The 18,506-nt window shown below is 34.9% G+C and overlaps 1 pseudogene; it reads right to left on the bottom strand.

The window, feature by feature from the left end:
- Nucleotides 1–16,395: 16,395 nt before the first annotated feature.
- LOC112998107 (sucrose-phosphatase 1-like) overlaps nucleotides 16,396–18,506 on the bottom strand; it is a 71,700-nt pseudogene continuing 69,589 nt past the window's right edge.

Here is an 18,506-nt window from a genome sequence, read left to right as displayed (position 1 = left end):
CTGACTAGAGCATATATGGGGGCCAACTGTTACACGATTTGAACAATTTTTACAATATGAGACTATTTTTGATTTTTTATTTGATTCCAAAAAAAATTAAAGCTTTAGATGAGGATGAATTGAAAAAATATTGTATTAATCTTGAAAAGTTTTTAAGGTTTAATGAATACTCTCATATTGATGGTCTTGATTTCTTTTTTGAATTAAAAGTACTAAGAGAAGTGTTAAGAGAAGAAATTAACACACCAATAGAAGTATTGAGTTATATTAAAACTTTAGATTCTTTTCCAAATGTTTACATTGCATATAGAATTTTATTGACAAGTAACAGTTGCTATTGCTGAAAGAAGTTTTTCAAAATTAAAATTGCTAAAATCATATCTAAAATCAACAATGTTACAAGATAGATTGAATCTGTTAGCTATTTTATCTATTAAAAGTGAAGTGTTAGAATTGTTTGATTATAAAACTTTGATAAATGATTTTGCAGCTAAAAAAATTAAAAGATTAATATAAAAATTGATATTTTATATAATATACTAAGTCTCTTTAAAATTATTATAAAAAAAAACCCTTTAACATTTTTATTTTAGGCCCCAAAATATCTATACAACGTCCTGAGTATTGGCGACATAATTAACTAGCTAGTCCCTGTTATTAACTTGCTACTGTACATGCGACTTTGTAATTGGCGACTGTGTACCTGATACATAGAGTAAAACAAGTCTGTTTGATAAGTGACAACTGATATTATCATTATAATTATGTTTAATAAAATTAATTGAATAATTATGTTTAATAAAATTAATTGAAAAATTAGTTAAATTTTTTAAATTAATTTTTTAAATTATAAGTATTTAATAAAATTAATTATTAAAATGATTAAAAATATAAAATGACATGAATAACATATTTAAAAAGAATGGATGACATTTTAATTATTTTTTGTACTACTGCCTTTTGTATTTAGAAATAGTACTCCAATTGCCCTCAAACTATATATATGTACTTCTTTTGTTGCACGAATCAGTTTTGAAGGAGAAAATTTGCATGGGTTAGTGGCATTTTTGTCTTCGTGCTTTTTTTATTCTTGTTTGAGATATATGCGGTCCAAAATAATGGAAAGAATCTCATTTTAAACTACAATACAGTCCAAAATGATTAGCCGCTGACTGTGTATTACATATCCAAGCCTCATTCTGACCGAGCATTGTGCAAAAGAGCTACATAAGAAAATATTTGTATTAGGGCATGTGAATTCTGCATCTCCTTTATTACATCCTGCATCTTCCATTTTTTAAAACATCTCAATCTATCCCTTCTATTTTCTTCATCTGTTTCCCTTCTTCCTCCCATAGCCGAGCAAGTCCAGATTCTCCCCTTTCTCATTCTTCTCTTCTACTTCAACTCAACTTTTCTCCATTCAACTCAACTCTTCTTTCTAGAATAGATGTTCCTATTTTGAGTTCTGGATCTGTTTGTGAAATAGACATTTCGTAAGCTTATTATAAATACTCTCATGTACTAACGTTTCCAGAAGGAAAAGTCTTGTATAACACTTTTTCCGTAAGCAAAATTAATACTTTCAAAATGATCATTCTGAAATATACAAAATGCACTTCTGAAAAAGATTATTCTGGATTGTAATTTTTGCTTACTAATAATCCTTTCATAAATAACCTTTCTTGAAGATACAAAATACTTCTAGAAATGTTACTCTGAATTGTAGTTGTTGCTTCTAGAATGGTCTTTCTCGAAACGCAATAATGATTTTTGGAATCCCTTTTCAGAATATACAAAATACACTTCTGCAAAGGTTGCTCCAAATTAAAAAAAAAATTATTTCTAGAATCTCCTTTTCGTAAGCAAAAATACTTCGAAAATAATCTTTTTTTGTGGCTTCAAATTGTTTGATATGAGAACATGTTCATACGCAAATTGCCAAATGAGGTCATAAAAATGCTCTTAGGCCACAAATTCATTTGTAAGTATCTATAGCTTCTCTTAAACATACTTCATTTTAGCCACGAGAATTTTTATGTACCATTTAATATACATATTTTAAATTTTTTAATAATCAAATAAACTAAAGAGTTCAAATTCATAGCATAATATATAATAGTATTATATTTTTTTTATAATAATGATTATATATTTTTACACACATTGAAACATTTAGACTTAATATATTTTGATTTTTTAAGTTTGGATCTGTTTTTCTTTTGGTCCCAAAAATTTAAAAGTGCTTATTTTTGTCTCAGTAATTTAAAATAATCCACTTTTGGTCCTTAAGGTAATTTTTTGGGTACTCATTTTTTAGTCCCTAATAAAGACAAAAGTGGGTTATTTTCAAATTAGAGGGAAAGGCAAAAATATTAACCTTTAAATTTAGGGAACCTAAAGAAAACTTGACTCAAACTTCAGGCACAAAAAATATTAGTCAAACATTTACTATTAAAATAATGACCAATATCAATTATTTTTTATCTAATACTAGTAAAAAAAAATACTTCGTGTTTTGACTTGGAAGTTACTTATTTATGCAATTGGATGTAACTTATTTTAAAAGATATAATATAACAGTTGTTGGAAGTTAAAATAAAATGTTATAGTAGTTTATTTCCCTTATAATAGTTATTGATAAAGAATATCTAACCAGAATAATGACTAATATAAATTATCTTTGTATTATGGGTTCATGTTGCCTTCGAATGATAACCACACGTTTTCTATTAAAAATTGTGCTTAATTAAGTTTTTCATACATGTAATATAGGCTGCTTTTATATTATTATTTAATATTCATTTTTTTAATTAAGTACCTGAAATTTTTTTGTTTTATTTTATTACGTGCCGTTAGTCGCATTCCGTTAAGTGATGACATGACAAACGAAGTGTCCCGTCATCAAACCTTGTCATGGACACCTCATTGTCACATCATCACCCTCAATGATATCACCCTCAATGATGTGACACTGACATGTCAGTGATTAGGCATGATGACGTGACACTCTGTCTACCACATCATCACTTAACGAAAGACGACTAACGACATGTAGTAAAATGAAATTGAATTTTTTTTCAGATAGATATTTGACAAAAAAAGAATTTTTAGGTAATATTTGAAAACAACTTATTTTTCAGGTATGAAAAACTTATTTAATATATGACATGAAAAACTTATTTCTACCATATATAATTGGTGTTTTGCGGTCTATGATCAATGTATACATGTAACATGTTATGCTTTCCTTCATTATTTTCAAGACCCAAAATATATATTTCACCATTTGATCTTTTTGGGTGTTAACTCCTTGGCAAGTGTACCAATTCGTCCAAGTAGTACTTTAAAATGGTAAGATCGAATATCGAATTCCCATGGACTTTGACTGTATTCAAAGTTTATGTATATATCCAATTTTTAAGCAATTAATGAACTGATCCAAATATTTGCAACATGTGGCATTAAATGTAAGTTTGACTTAAAATTAAACTATAAAGCTAGCATGCGCAAGGGCAAGAAAAACAAACACTTAAAGCAGTAAAGTGATGATCGATGCAGAATTACAGACATGTTGGGGGCTTAGCCTACCAAAACTACTCTTGATGCAACATTAATGTTTTTTCTCTATTCAATATTATTTCAATTATCACCCACATGTACTTGCATACTCTAGCCATGATTTTTCACATGAAAGAACCTAACTTACTTAATGTCTCTCCTAATCCCTTAAGAGATAAATTAGAAAAATTGCATTATGAACAAAGATGCATAAAATAGGCTAAACAACACCATTCTATCGCTAGAGACGGATTATTTAAATGTTCTTTTCCAGTTCTTAAGAGATAAAAATTTCTCAATGCCTAAACCCTATAACATCACATGAACATGGGTGATCAAACCACAAACAAGATAATAAGCACAAAAAATGGACAATGATATTGAAATAACATTAAATAGATAGTTATAATCATTACATCAAGAGTGTTTGGTCGCTAAGCTCCCAACAATGGGTGGTTTAGCGTCTCATTGTCATGAGAGGCTTATAAATACAAAAAGGGGTGAAGGTAGTGGAAGAGAATGGAGAAGAAAGGGAATAAAAGCTCCAAATGGATGGGTTTCCTGCCAATGGACGTGCCCTAACTTCTTGTGCCTTGTGGAATGCTGAATGAATGTGTTGCCTCATTTTTTCTCTCTCTTAAAACACAACACAGTCATGTTTTTCGACATTGACCGTGCCCTGATCGAGGTTGTGCGTTAAGCAAGGAATAAGTGGCCATGTGCTAAGTGTGCACCATGCACTAAGCGAGGGATAAGTGGCCATGCACTAAGCATGCACCACGCGCTAAACACGCATGCACGTGACGTTTGGCTTCCTATGTGTCTTCTCATGCTAAGTGAGGGTGGCACACTGAGTAAGGGCGATGTGCTGAGCGGGACTCTCCACTTCTTCAACTCCCTTCCATGCCTTCTGCTGTGTCTCTATAAAAAATACACCACCAAAACACTATAAATTTACTAGTTTGAGCACCTATTGGATAAAAACTCAGAGGATGCTACAATCCTAATGTTTAGCACAAAAAAAAGCAATAAAAGAAGGGAAAATCAAATAATATCTGTGTGATTTAATTACACAATTTACATATACATAACAATTATCTAACTCCCCCAAATTTAAAGCTTTGCTTGTCCTCAAGCAAAAGTAAGCTAAACTACACTAATTTAGGTCAATGACGATGTTCAGAATATAACCAACCATAATAACCGAGATAACTACATATCTTTCAAGCAACTTCAATTTCCAACTCTCAAGTTCACATTTGTCATAGTTTTCATGATAGAAGCATGCAAGAATGCACTTGGAGATAAAATAGGTTAGCAAGTATGGCATGCATCAAAGAAGATTAACCATGCTTCACTTTCACAAGGATAGTGTTCTCTTAAGCACACAAGTGTTTCAGTTATGTGTATTTCAATCAAAACTACTGAAATTAACATTTCCAACATTGCACATCATCTCATTCAATGCAATCACGCATACACAATATGATCACTAAGGACTTTATTAAGCTTGTAACGTGGCCGGGTTAACAAAGAAATCATGGTTTTTCTCGGATTTAACCACTTAGGTTCTAGGAGAGCATTCACCCATTCCCAATTTACTTGACAACCATAAACCATTTTTTTCACAACCCCAACCTTATTGTATTGCCACACTTAATAGCACACAGTAATTTCTTGGTACATAGTTGCTTCCAACTCTTATTTCTCAAAATTGATTTTATTTTATTTTATTTTTAAGCACAATACCACATAATACAATTCTCATCAGCTGTGTGCTATTATTTATATCCCTGCAACAAAATTACGCAAGACACTCCCCCAAATTTAGGACAAATTTGTCTTGATCCATAAGAGTGCTCTCTTATCACCTAAGATAGGGTAGATAACAGAGGCATTTGCATTCAACTCAAGGTTCAATGACAAATTCATTCACATTTAGGCTCAATAGGGTGCAAGAGATTCATTCATTCACTAACAACAGGGTAACTTTTGGGCTAAGTGGCTGAAATTAAAAATAAACAACAAGGCCTTGATCATCTCCACATCATGTATGCATTCAAGTAGTCCAAGAATCATGCAAAATTGGGAAATTAAAATCAACAGTTCTCTTGCAATCATGGTTCACACAGCTCACCTAGTAATATGAAGCATTTTGTTTATCATCCATAATTTCCTATCATACAAGCTAACAACTTCACTCACGCACATTTATTTCGCACTTCATTACTCAAAACAATGCATGCTCACTCGAAAATCAGAAATTTCAAAACAATATTCATTAGCACACAATTCATCTCAAACATTCAGTCGATTCAACCAAACATGTCTCCAAAAAGAGTAATTCAAGCAAATCCAAATCGAGTAATTCAACCAAACCATAATGGGTAATCCAAAATGTCTATCATGCACAAAAATAAATTAAATATACTGAATAAATGAAAATTTAAACTGTCATAAATGCAGAAAAATAAAGGTAAGTCCTAATCAAAAGTGGTCTCAATCCCAAGTGGGCCTAGTGTCCCAAGCTCCCTGGGTAGCTGTGACATCTGCAACTTAGTCATCATCATCACCAACCTCTGCAGAATCAGAATCACCAGCTGGTCCTGCATCAGATCTAGCTCCAAAGGTGTCACCCCCCAATAGAGGAAGGCTGGACTCCAGGCTAAGCTACATGCTCTAGGAAGTCCTCTGGCGACATGACTGGTTGATAGAGGGAGAGCTGATGGAGACTTTGCATAAGAAAATACTGGCCATGGTGAAGACTTAACATCATAGGGATGAGCTGCTAGGGAGGAGTAGAAAGAAGGGAAGGCGAGGCGAAGATCAAAGGAGGAACCACTGACGGAGGGATGACAGGAGGAGCATCTGGAGCAGCATGAGCCCTGGCCCTCCGTGGACCTGAAATGACAGTGGAAGGATCTATTGGATTCCAGTAGTTCTTCCTGATATATGGCAGGTTAATCATCGGGCTCAACGACTCAAAGGTCAGGGTATCTAAAATGACCCCCTTGATGTCATAGAAGGCAGTGATCAAAGTAGGGACGCCCAACTTCAAAGAGTTGGAATAGGTGATTTGAGAAGAAATCATGCTACCTAGGTCCATGTCCATCTTCATCATAAGCCCATAAATCAGTTGGGCATGGTCCATGTTCAAATTAGAGGTGTGGGAGGTAGGAGCCAAGTTTAAGTAGGACAAGACACTTCATGTCTATGCGAGGGTGGTCATGTCCTTCAGAAGAATCTTCTACAGAGCCCCTTCAACATTTAGAATAAACTGACCACTCAGCATGCACAGCTTCACCGTAATGGTCTGGTGGTCAGGGTAGGTGTGAAGAAACTGGGACAATGTGGTCAGGCACTCCTCCTCCGGAATGATGACCGGTGTCTCTAGGAAAGCGTTCAACATCTGGGTGTCGAACATGATGAGCTTCCCTAGGACTTTGCACTGCTTCGGGGAGCCGTGCTCTGGATCATAAATATTAGAATAAAACTCCTTCACTAGTCCCACATCAATATGCTTCTTGGGCAATTTGGTGAGGCGTCAGTGCCACTGCCTCTGCTCCAGTTCCTCAAGGAACTCGTCATACTAGGTGTAGGCTAGCTCCATGTTCTTCTCCGGGAGAATTTTCTTGAGGTGACAGAGGGAAGTGATCCTTCCTTGTGGCTCCAGTTCCTCAAGGAACTCGTCATACTAGGTGTAGCCATCCAATAAATAATAGAAAGCTTGTCCAGCTAGCCGCTTTAACATCTAATCCATGAATGACAGAGGGAAGTGATCCTTCCTTGTGGCGTCATTAAGCTTGCGGTAATCTATACACATTCTCCACCCTGTGATTGTTCGTGTAGGGATGATGTCATTTTTCTCATTGCGGACCATAGTCATACTGCATTTCTTGGGTACCAATTGGATTGGGCTCACCCAAGCACTGCCAGAGATAGGATAGATAAGCCCTGCTTTAAGCTGTTGGATCAAGTGGCCTCAGAATAATTAAGAAGGGGGGTTGAATTAATTATTAATGAACCTTTACTAATTAAAAATCTATCCTTCTTAATGTTACTAGATTCAATTAGGCTTTTACTATAATGTTAAAGTAAAGAACATAAATAGAAATTTAACCAAAAGTAAAAGCGATAATTAAAGTGCATAGTGGAAATTAAAGAGTGTAGGGAAGAAAAAGACAAACACAAGAATTTATACTGGTTCGGCAACAACCCGTGCCTACATCCAGTCCCCAAGCAACCTGTGGTCCTTGAGATTTCTTTTCAACCTTGTAAAAACCTTTACAAGCAAAGATCCACAAGGGATGTACCCTCCCTTGTTCTCTTTGAACAACCAAGTGGATGTACCCTCTCTTGTTCTCAGTTACAACAACCCAAGTAGATGTACCCTCTATTTGTACCGCAAGGGATGTATCCTCCAATGTGTTAAGACAAAGTTCTCAGGCGGTTAGTCCTTTGAATCTTTGTGAAGGGGAAACAAAAGATATCTCAGGCATTTAGTCCTTTGAAATCTTTTGTTTAAGGGAAAGGGAAGAATCAAAAGAATTCTCAGACTGTGTCTTTTTGAATTCTTTGAAAAGGGAGAAGGGAGACACAAAAGAATTTAGGCGGTTAGTCCTTCGTTCTTTTGGAAAAGGGAGAAGAGAGACACAAAAAGAATTCAAACAATTAGTCCTTGTCGAATTATTTTTGGCAAAGGGAGAAGAGAATGAAAAGATATAGCACACTTTTGTTTTCTGTAGAAGAACAAGGTTTGGAAAAACAGAAAACTCAGAAAACTTTTGGCAAAGGAAGAAGAAGAAAGATGAGAAACAAAGGTTTCAAGATTTCTCAAAAGTAGTTCAAGAAATTCTAAAAGTTGTAAGAGTTATTGAAATGCAAGTCAAGATCTTGCTTTTATGAACTCTTCACGTCTGGTCAAGAAAACCATTAGAAGAGTTATAACCTTGAGAAAATCTTTGAGAAAACCATTTGAAGAGTTACATCTCTTGACTTTTTATTCAGAACTTGTCACTGGTAATCAATTTCCATAATCATGTAATCGATTACACAAAGCATTTTATGAAAAGATGTGACTCTTCACAATTGAATTTGAATTTCAATGTTTAGATACACTGGTAATCGATTACCAATATATTGTAATCGATTACACCATTTAAAAATCAATTGGAACATTGCAAATTCAGTTAAAAGCTTTTGAAATCAAACTTTGCCATTGGTAATCGATTACAGGTAATTGGTAATCGATTACCAGAGAGTAAAAACTCTGGTAACTTAGAAAATTTTGAGAAAAACTCTTTTGAAAAACAAAATTGTGCTATGTTTGTTTTTTGAAAAATCTTTTCAATACTTCCCTTGTGAAGTCTTCTTGATTTCTTCTCTTGAATCTTGAATTCATCTTCTCTTGAATCTTGAAATCAAACTTTTCTTGAATCTTGAATCTTCTTGATTTCTTCTCATGAAACTTGAAATTAATCTTGATCTTGAACTTGTTGACTCAATCTTGAAATCATTCTTTTGAACTTTTTGTAATCATCAAAACTATTTGAATCATACTTGATTCATCATCATGAAGCTTGTTTCTACATAAGCAACTTGAGGACTTCCTTTCGCACCTCTTGCTTGATGGATGGATTGATTTTTTATTCGAAACCAATTAAAATTAAAAAAGAAGGGAAAATGTACGAGAAAATTATGTCTCTTTATATATAGATAGATAAATGATAAAAGCCTTGAGGGTCCATCCCAACCCTGAAAATGCTATGAGGTGTTGGGAAATGGTTAAGTAGTTGTCTCGTCTGTGGTTGTCTCACTGTTCTATAGTCAACCTCCATCATGATTTTGTGTATGTAGTAGGAAGGGCTAATCCCCTTGAGATCGAAGATATGCCATCCAATGGCTGCCTTATACTTTTTGAGTACCTATACTAATTGTGCCTCTTCATCTAAAGATAAGTCATTACTAATCATTACTGGCTTGACATCATTTTCCTCTAGAAAAGCATACTTCACGTGAGAAGGCAAGACCTTCAATTCCACTTTAGGCTTTTCTGTTGCATAATCTTTCTTCAATTCTTCAAAGGCATATTTCTCTAGGGGAACTCCTTCAATCTATCTAAGTCCTCCAGACAAGCCCTAAGATCTTGGTCCTCCTCATTGGTAAGGAAATCAATAGCATTCATCAAGGCCTTTTCAAATGGTGAATGAATGGTAAAGCGTTGCACAACAAGGTCGGCTTCTTGCTCAACCGCCTCCACCTTGAAGCAAGTTTTGCTATCACTGGGGTGCTTTATCGCTTCAAACAAGTTGAAGGTCACCTTTTGGTCCTCCACACTCATTTCTAGATTGCCATTCCCCATGTCCACGACACATTTGGTAGTAAGCATGAATGGTCGGCCCAAGATCAAGGGAATGTCTGAGTCCTCCTTTATGTTCATGATCAAAAAGTCCATAGAAAAAGTGAACCTACAGACCTTAACCAGGACGTCTTCAACCACACCATATGACCTTGTAATAGAGCGTTCTGCTAGTTGAAGAGTCATTCAGGTTGGGGTAATCTTTAGGTTCCCAATTCTCTGACACATAGAGAAAGGCATCAAACTGATACTCGCCCCTAGATCAATGAGAGCTTTGCCTACTGACACAATCCCAATAGAGCATAGGATGGTCATGCTTCTGGGATCTTTGAATTTTTGTGGCAGGACTCTCTAAATAATAGCACTACAATTTCACAATGCTCTCATTGTTAATGTATTTCCCTTTCTTCGTGAGGAGGTCCTTAAAAAATTTAGTGTACATTGGCATCTATTGTAGGGCCTCTCCAAAGGGAATGGTGATCTCCAGCTTCTTGAATATGTCAAGAAAATGAGCAAAATATCGCTCATTCTCTTTCTTTGAAGGCACTAAGGGATATGGGACTTACTTCACCGGGACTAGTGGTGCTTCCTTCCTTACCTCCCTAGCTAACTGACTCTTGATCTTAGAGATTAAGACCTCATCACCACTCTCTTTATACTCATTTTTGTTTCTTTTTCATTTTTCTCAATTTTTTCATCTCTCATTTTTTTCTCTTTATTTTCAGCCTCTTCTTTTCTCTTCTTATCCTCTCCTTAACACTCACATCCTCCACTTCCCCTTCAGCTCTATTTTCTTTTTCAATGCTCTCTTTCTTGCTCCTTGTGAGGATCGCCTTGCACTCCTCTTTGGGGTTCTTCTTGGTATTTGCTACAAAGTTTCTCGTGGATTTTTCAGCCGATTGCTTGGCTAGTTGGCCTACTTTTACCTCTAGATTGTTGATGGCCGACTCGGTGCTCTTATGATTGGACATTGAGACTTGCATAAACTGAGTCATGGTGTCTTCCAACTTGTGGTTCTCTCATACAAATTAGGTCCTTGATTGGGAGGCTGATTAGATGGACCTCCTTGGTCCTTGTTGAAGTTATTCCCAGGATGGGATCTCCAACCTTGACCTTGGTTTTGAGAGAAATTTCCTCCCTGATGGTACCCAAAATTTCCCCCATGGTGAAACCCTTGTCTATTTGGATTGGCCTTGTAGTTGACCTCTTTGGATGCATCTTCTTGAGCCATGCACATACCTGACTCATGGGCTCCACCACACATGTTGCATCCCCCAACTTGCATTACAGAAGATGAAGGAGGCTGCACACATGCAACTATTGAGGAATATTGTTCAAAGTTTCCGCGAGGGTTTCGATTTGCTTGGCTAGGAGCTTGTTCTGAGCTAACAATGCATCTTGAAAAGCGAGCTTAAGAAAACTCTTCTTTGTAGGTGTATAAGCTTTATCACGGAGAATGACATGGTCACTAGCTGCCATATTCTCTATTAGCTCCATAGCTTCATCAGGGGTGTTCAATTTAATCTTCCCACTGGCGGAGGCATCAATAAGCTGCTTGGAATGGGGTCGTAAGCCATCAATGAATATATTTAATTGGATAGGCTCATTGAACCCATGAGTAGGAGTTCTTCTAAGTAGACCCCAGAAACGGTGTAGAGCTTCACTCAGTGATTCATTAGGGAATTGGTGAAATGATGAAATTTCTAGCTTCCCATCGACGATTTTGGACTCCAAGAAATACTTCTTCAAGAACTTCTCAACCACCTCTTCCCAAGTCCTCAAACTATTTCCCTTGAACGAATGAAACCATTTCTTTGCTTCACTGACCAAGGAAAAAGAAAACAAATTGAGGCGGATGGCATTTTTCGGAACCCCTACTATCTTCATCGTATTGCATATCTCTATGTATGTGGCTAGATAAGCATATGGGTCTTCATTTGGTAGACCATGGAAGAGATTGCCTTGAATAAACTAAATGAGGGAGTGTGGATATGAAATATTGGCCACTTTAACTTCTAGCCGTGCTATACTGGTGAAATATTATGGTGTTGAGGAGCTAGAGTAGTCCCCTAGAGTCACTCTCGATAGCCGATCGTTTGCCATTATGGGCTCTTCAAAGATGTGTTGTGGATTGGACGTCGTTGGTTCCTTAAAGACCATAGGACGTCGTTGGCTCCTTGATTTGCCTGCCCCTCTTGTTGCTTTCTTTTTCTTCTTGCAGCGTTGTTTCTCCTACAAGTTGCTTCCATCTCCAGATTTAATGGAACAAGGTCATCCTATGAAGTTTTGACTCGCATACAAGAAGGAAACCAACTACAGAACAGGTTAACAAGGTTAAAGAATTAATTATAAACCAAAATTAAAATAAAGAATTAAAGAATAAAGAATATTTGCTTTAAAATTAGAATATGCAAACTACTAAGTACAAAGGACAAAGTCCCCGGCAACGACGCCACAAACTTGTTAGCTCCTTGGAAAGTGTACCAATTCATCTAAGTAGTACTTAAAAATGGTAAGACCGAGTGTCGAATCCACAGGAACTTTGACAGTACTCAAAGTTTATGTATATATCCAATTTTTAAGCAATTACTGAATTGATTCAAATATTTGCAACATGTGACATTAAATGTAAGTTTGACATAAAATTAAACTATAAAGCTAGCTTGTGCAAGGGTGAGAAAAAAACACTCGGAGCAGTGAGGTGATGGTCGATGCAAAATTATGAGCATGTTGGGGGCTTAGCCTACCAAAACTACTCTTAATGCAACATTAATGATTTTTCTCTATTCAATATGATTTTAATTATCGCCCACATCTACTTGCATACTCTAGCCACGATTCCTTACATGAAAGAGCCTAACCTACCTAATTTCTCCCTTAATCCCTTGAGAGATAAATTAGACAAATTGCATTATGAACAGAGATGCATAAAATATGCTAAACGACACCATTCTATCTCTAGAGATGGATTATTTAAATGTTCTTTTCCAGTTCTTAAGAGATAAACATTTTCCAATGCCTAAACCCTATAAAATCACATGAACATGAGTGATCAAGCCATAAACATGATAATAAGCTCATAAAAGAGACAATGGTACTGAAATAACATTAAATAGATAGTTATAATCATTACATCAAGAGTGTTTGGTTTCTAAGCTCCCAACAATGGGTTGTTTAGCCTCTCATTGTCATGAGAGGCTTACAAATACAAAAAAAGATGAAGGTAGTGGAAGAGAATGGAGGAAAATGGAGAAGAAAAGGAATAAAAGCTCCAAATAGATGAGTCTCCCTCCAATGGACGTGCCCTAGCTTCTTGTGCTCTGTGGAATGCTGAATGGATGTGTTCCCTCCTTTTTTTTCTCTCTTAAAACACAGTACAATTGTGTTTTTCAACATTGATTGTGCACTGAGCGAGGCTGTAGGCTAAGCGATGAATAAGTGGCCACGCGCGAAGCGCCCGACATGCACTAGCGAGGGATAAGTGGCCACGCGCCAAGCGCCCAACATGCACTAGTGAGGGATAAGTGGCCACGTGCTAAGCGCGCACCATATCATAAGCGCACATGCACGTGACGTCTGACTTCCCATGTGGCTTATCACGCTATGCGAGGGTGGCGCACTGAGCGATGGAGGCGCACTAAGCGAGGGCAACGCGCTGAGCGAAACTCTCCAGTTCTTCAACTTCCTTCCATGCCTTCTATTGTGTCTCTACAAAAAAAAAATACCACCAAAACACTATAAATTTAGCAGTTTGAGCACCTACTGGATAAAACTTAAAGGATGCTATAATCCTAATGTTTAACAACAAAAAGAAGCAATAAAAGAGGGGAAAATCAAATAATTTATGTGTGATTGACTTACATAATTTACGTATACATAGCAATTATCATTGGGTTCTCTTTTAGCTTTAGGTATGAAAAACTTATTTAATATATGACATGAAAAACTTATTTGAACCATATATAATTGGTGTTTTGCGATCTATGATCACTGTACACATGCAACATGTTATGCCTTCTCTCACTATTGCTTCACTATTCTCTGGATCCAAAATATATATTTCACCATTTGATCTTGTTTGTTTCTCTTTTAGCTTTGTCCAGATATTAAATGTACACATCTTAACTCTTTAATTTCATCTTTAATACTATCTTATTAATCTAGTTCAGTTTTTTAAACATGATAATTTGATAGGTGAGTTATTGTAAATTTCAAATAGTATTTTTTTATTTGTACCAATAAAAAATATCTTATTAATGTAATGTATTTCTTATTTTAAATGAGGAATTATCTTAAAAAATAAATAGCATAAAATTTCTTGAGTCTATATAAAAGTAAATTACATATATGTTCATCAAGTTATTTTAATTAATGTTTAGTTTTTTTGACAAGTTTACAAATATTTGATCAAATAAAAGTGTTTGAGAAATGATTTTTTCTTATTGACTTATAAGATCTGGTTTTAAACATAACTTAAATTTATGATTACCATTTTTATTTTGAATAAAATAATAAAATTTTCATTTATCATTTTATCTGAAATTGAATTTTTTATTTTGATAAAACTCCTCCTTATCATTTGTTAACTAAAAATTTGTTTTTCAGATTGGCTTAAATAAGTTTTTCACACTTGGAAAAATAAGTCATTTTTAGATTACTACCTAAAAATTCATTTTTTTTCAAATAACTAATTAGAATATTTTTTAGTTTCATTTCACTACTTGCTGTTAGTTGATGCAATCCTACCCTGTAAGGGCATTAGATAGAAGACTCCAAGAAGATTGGACTAGAGATGCAAGAGAAGACCCTAGGGTTCTCATGAGTCTTAGGGTAGATTTCGGGCCCATGGGCTAAGTATGAGCCCACTTATCTTTGTACATATTAGATTAAGGTTTCATTATTTTTTGGCCTTGTATTTAGGGCTCCGTAATATAGGTAAGGTACCCTAGAAATGTAGGATTTTTCAACCTTTGTATTTTAGGGCACCTAGTCTAGTTTTTGTATTAGGTGTAGTTTTGTAATTTCACATGCATTAAGTGAATATTTGATGTGTGTGTTGGAAAATAAATTTAATTGAATTGGGAGAAGCCCAATCCAATTAAATTTTAGAGGGGGAGGTGAGCATTTGCTTGCCATACCCCATTGCCACATTATATAGTCACACTTTGTGCATGTCCTTCATGCTTTACATGTCTCATGACACCTAAACACACTTAGTGGAGAATCTTGGACTTGATCTTAGATTAGTGGGCTGAGCCATAACTAAAATTCACTAATCATAATTAGTGAAATTTTGGCCAAAAATTCAATTTCAAATCCAAGTGAAATTTGAATAGAAATTCAAATTTCCCTCCAATTTTGTGTGACACTTAAGCTATAAATAGAGGTCACGTGTGTGCACTTTTTTGTACTTTGATCATTTGAAAATTAAACTTCAGATTTCAGAGCTCTTTTAGAGCACAAAATTTCGTGCTCTTCTCTTCCTCTCCCTTCATTCATCTCCTTCTTCCTCCAAGCTCTTATCCATGGCCTCCTATGGTGGTGAGCTTCTTCTAGACTCATCTTCTCCTTGAAGTGGCATCTCCTCTCTCTCTTCCTTCTCCATTCCGCTGCCATTCATCTTCCAAGAAGCAAAGAAATCCATTGATGAAGAAGATCCTAGGCCTACTAGCTCTAATAGAGCTTATACCATTAGTGGTCTTCTGTTAAGTGATGACGTGACAGATAGAGTGCCACATCATCACGCCCAATCATTGACACGTTAGTGTCACATCATTGAAGGTGATGATGTGGCAATGAGGTGTTGGTGACAAGGCAGGATGATGTGACACTCCGTATGTCACGTCATCATTTAACGGAAGACGACTAACGACAGATAGTAAAATAAAACTGATTTTTTTTTCAGGTACTTGGTTGAAAATAATGAATGTTAGGTAGTAATCTGAAAATGATTTATATTCAAGGCATGAAAAACTTAATTAAGCCTAAAAACTAAACCAAAAACAACTCTTGACAGAGCTATTTCTTCTCTTTCCTATTCGTGATTGCCGCATTTGCACATCTAGGTTTATTTTCCTTGCGAAGTGTTTCAATTCATATATTGTTTTTGGTAACCATGTTATTGGTACTGAGTATCTACCGGCTTTGCCGATGATTAATCTCTGTCGAAAAATTTGATTGATCACCTTTAGTGGGGTTCTTCCCTCCCAACCACATTTTTTTTATCCACAAGATTCGAATATGAAACCTTACTTAAGGAGACTGGGTTTAGTACCACTCGGACCAACGACTTGTTGGTTTTTGGTTTATATATAGCTTCTCTCTTCATTAGGTGAAAACTGTCATAACATGAAAAATCCTTAGTTACCATCTATCTTACTGCTTCAAGGCATTTTGAAACATAGTCCTGCAAGATTTGAGTTGATATTGCTATGCCTCATGGCTTAGCTGAATAATGTAATAGAAGTGGTAAGAAACTATAACAACCAAGGCACATCATCTTGTCCTCCTACGTTATCCAATCAAGTCTAATGTAATTGCATCCAGGTATACTCATGTAGTGCATCAACCTACCAAAATCCAAAACCTATTAATAGGTAAACATATATAAGAATATTAAGGTAAAATGAAGAGCTAAATAAAAACTTAAGAGCAAAAGACTGAGTACAAGCGATTACCTAATTCATCAGAACCTTTGTTAAACAACCCTGTGACTCATTACCTGATTTTAGATTACAGAACAGAATCTAATAAGCTAATGAATAGAAAGTTATAGAACAAGGATTCATAAAATCACTTTATAAAAGGACTAAATTTTTTCCAATACTTGGATAAACAACCTTAGATGAGTAGCTTAAAGTACCATGCAAGCAAAAATGGAAAAGGAAAGGAAAATTTGTGTGATAGCATGCTACATTGAGTTATGCAATTTATTAATAGAATCACACATGAAAATCTGACAATCAATTATTTGTATCATAAAATCCAATATAAGTTTCCACAGAGTAAGTACTGCATATTATCCATAGAGCTGGTCATAACTGATACCTTGAAAGTAAATACTAGATAGAGACATGTTTCTCATGTATCAACCATTGATGGACACATACTACTCTATTTAATTTGGTTGCAGTTCTTTCAAATGGTGATTTATCGATAATCATGAAATTATTTTGTGGATTCAGTGATAAAAGAGCTGTAGGCTATTATTGTTCATTTGTCCATTTTTTGTTGGATATTACCTCGCAAACAAGGATCTTTCAATTTATTTCAGAAATTTCAAATACATAGAGGCTCCTTAAATGGAATTTATTCCCATTTTTCATGGAAGATGGAATAGAGCTTTGCCTCATGAGTTGTTTGTGATTTGTTGCTCCATTTTAGAAACAAACACCCAATTTTTTAATATTTTTTTGTTGGATATTACCTCTCAAACAAGGATCTTTCAATTTATTTCAAAAATTTCAAATACATAGAGGCTCCTTAAATGGAATTTATTCCCATTTTTCATGGAAGATGGAATAGAGCTTTGTCTCATGAATTGTTTGTGTTTTGTTGCTCCATTTTAGAAACAGACACCCAATTTTTAAATATTTTTTGTTGGATATTACCTCGCAAACAAGGATCTTTCAATTTATTTCAGAAATTTCAAATACATAGAGGCTCCTTAAATGAAATTTATTCCCATTTTTCATGGAAGATGGAATAGAGCTCTGTCTCATGAGTTGTTTGTGATTTGTTGCTCCATTTTAGAAACATACACCAAATTTTTAAATATTTTTTGTTGATTATTACCTCTCACACAAGGATCTTTCAATTTATTTCAGAAATTTCAAATACATAGAGGCTCCTTAAATGGAATTTATTCCCTTTTTTCATGGAAGATGGAATAGAGCTTTGTCTCATGAGTTGTTTGTGATTTGTTGCTCCATTTTAGAAACAGACACCCAATTTTTTTAATTTTTTTTCTATAAATTCCTCCATTAAGATAAAAGATGACTGATAGATAAACTTCTGCTACTAATTATATGATGTTATAATACTATTGTATTTAGTGTGTTTGTTATGGGCAGGGCATATACTAGTTGTGCTACACTTTAAGATCTACATCATTTGTAGAAATAAGGGTATAAGTTCAGTCTTCTAGTTTTTTTTTTTTGATTCACAATCAATCAGAGTCTTAGTGAAATATTCTCTTTTCTATTTTTCATTAACATACTAAGATTCTAATACATGGAAACACATTTTACAATAGTGGATTTAGTAATTTATAGATGTAAAAAACATGAATGTCCTGGATTACACATTGATAAGAAAGCTATGTGATGGTGCAATAGAAAACATTTTTTGTATGCAACGACAAAAAACAAAGTGACTTATTGAAGAACTTTATAGGTGAAACATTCACAGTTTACATGAATATTAAGGCGTTGAGGACTCTATTTTCTATGAAATTGAGGTAGTTGTCAAAGTGGTAATTGAGAATCTCGGTGATGGATAGAAATTGTGTCATTGGGAAAAGAAAAATAAGTTTGGCTTTAAATAGATGCAATCGGAAAATGATAATAATGGAACCTAATGTGTGAAA

Source organism: Glycine max, chromosome 10 (assembly GCF_000004515.6).
Source record: "Glycine max cultivar Williams 82 chromosome 10, Glycine_max_v4.0, whole genome shotgun sequence".
NCBI classification, from domain to species: domain Eukaryota; kingdom Viridiplantae; phylum Streptophyta; class Magnoliopsida; order Fabales; family Fabaceae; genus Glycine; species Glycine max.
The sequence above is the reverse complement of the archived record's forward strand: the minus strand, read 5'-3'. Positions and strand labels throughout refer to the sequence as shown.